The following is a 2,139-nucleotide window of genomic DNA, read 5'->3' as shown; positions in this document are numbered from 1 at the left end:
GCCACATAGTTCTTTCATCTCCCCCTGAGGAAAGATGTGTGTGAATATTAGTCCGGGACATAACTCCCATTCCCCCCATGCTGCTCTGCCCATCCTGACCAGGGATCCTCTGTAACTAGAGCAGCAGAGACAATCTGCAAGGCACTGTCTTCTCAGCATTAGGCCCCACTGCAGAAGAGGTTTGAACAGAGCACCGCAGAGGGAAATGTGATGAAAGAGGGAGAGCTAGAAGCCTGATCCTTGCTAGAGGGAGGGTAGCTGGGAGACCTGCAGGTCTGTCCTTCCTTTATCTTTTAATGTCTTCCCATCCCGCCGGCATGCCTTTCTGGAAGATAGGCATTAGTCAAACTCAGGTCATTGGCTTCAATACTGGGGTGAGTGAGTCAGTTTCTCTGCCCTGGCTGTATGGTATACAGAGGATCAAGCTAGTAGCATTGATCTAAAGGACCTGTCTGGTCTTAAAAAGATACAAATTTCACTTGCATGAGCTCAGCTGGGAGAAACAAATGAACCCTGCCCTTGCCAAACAGCTTTCCTCACCTTGGGCGGTGAGGCCTCAAAGTGCTGTTGAAGCAACTGTGTCTGAATAGGAACGTGAACCCTCATCCGTCAGACTCAAAGAGCAACACTGCCATTAACTGAGCTGTGCCTGCCCATGCTGCAGGGATGTTCTCTGTCCATATTGTACAATGCAGATCAGTGAACTCCAGTGTAGGTAACAGACACACACCAAGGAAGGGAAAGATATTCCCAGACCTGGGGTTTTCCCCAGAGTACCCACTTCAATCCCACATAAAAACTCGTCTTCAAATGAAATGAAGTTTGAAGACATGATGCACAGTTCAGAACCAGACTGGAACAACTGCTAGGTCCATAGAGCAGACTTTAAGAACATTGGAACAGCCACAGTAGGTCAGAGCAATGGTCTGTCTTGCCCAGTATCCCATTTTCCGACATTGGCTGGTGCCAGATGTATTGTGTATTTTGTGTCTTGCCTTATTGCCTAGATTGCCGTAGCAACAGAGCTTAGCTTCTTGCCATAGCAATAGAGTTAGACTATTAGGGGATAGCTCAGCCAGTCCTGGCTGGTTTTAGAGTAGTTCAAAAAAGACTTTTCATGGGTTTTCATCTCTCTGTGTTCCAGGCTGATTTCTCTCTGAATACAAGTACTTTCTAAGGATTTAACATAACAAGATGCGTCAGAGAATTAACGCAACAGGGCAATAATTAAGCGATCCATCCCTTATCGTCCAGTCCCAGCATTTGGCAGCCAGAGGCTTAGGGACACCCAGAGCGTTCGGTTGCATCCCTGACCATCTTGGCTAATAGCCATCAGTGGACCTATCCTGCATGAATTTATCTAAGACTTTTTGAACCCAGTTATACTTTTGGCCTTCACAACATCCCCAGCAATAAGTTCCACAGGTCAACTGTGTGTTATGTGAAAAAGTACTTTCTTATGTGTGTGTGAAACCTGCTGCCTACTTTATAGCACACTAGCCCCACCCCCAATAGGTTCTGACCAATCAGCTCCCTCCACCTGCCTCAATGTGGAGTTTGCAACTCACCACCAATGTCGTCCATTTTCAGACCTGCCCTTGAGCCCCCACGCTATCTGAGAGGGAGCCACCCCCTCCCACCTTTCATGTCCTGTTTTGTGCTGACAGACAAGCGAGGGCTTGAGTTCCTGGAACTTCAAAAGCCCTCTAATTACCCAGTTAACCCCCAGGCTTGCTGGTTAATGGCAGTGCCCCAGATGTAGGGTGGAGTCAGGCTCTGGTAAGAATCCCTATGATGTAATCCAGGCTCTCTTATGTGTTCACCAGAATGACCGAGTGGTTAAGGTGTTGGACTTAAGATCCAATGGACGTATGTCTGCGTGGGTTCGAATCCCACTTCTGGTAACAATGTTCTTTTCTCCCTTGCAACACCCAAAGTCTCTATTTGACAACACACTGCAATCGAAGCCTCACGGTTGGCTCAGGCTAAGGTGCTGTTTGGGTTTGGGCTGGAGCCTAGGATCTAGGCCCCAGCAAGGTGGATAGAGCCTAGAATTTGGGCTGGAACATCTTCACCACAATTGGCCAGCCCAAGCCAGCCATAAGTTTTTAATTGCACCGTATATATACCCACAGATGC

At 47.9% G+C, this 2,139-nt stretch overlaps 1 non-coding gene across 1 annotated transcript; it reads left to right on the top strand.

Moving 5' to 3' along the window:
* Positions 1 to 1,821: 1,821 nt before the first annotated feature.
* On the top strand, positions 1,822 to 1,904 carry TRNAL-UAA (transfer RNA leucine (anticodon UAA)). Its single transcript has one exon. It is a non-coding gene; the product is annotated as a tRNA-Leu (tRNA).
* Positions 1,905 to 2,139: the final 235 nt, after the last annotated feature.

This window comes from Emydura macquarii, unplaced genomic scaffold (assembly GCF_026122565.2).
Source record: "Emydura macquarii macquarii isolate MOO-44397 ecotype Brisbane River unplaced genomic scaffold, CSIRO-AGI_Emac_v2 contig_3235, whole genome shotgun sequence".
Classification (NCBI taxonomy): domain Eukaryota; kingdom Metazoa; phylum Chordata; order Testudines; family Chelidae; genus Emydura; species Emydura macquarii.
This window is presented reverse-complemented; position numbering and strand designations above follow the sequence as displayed.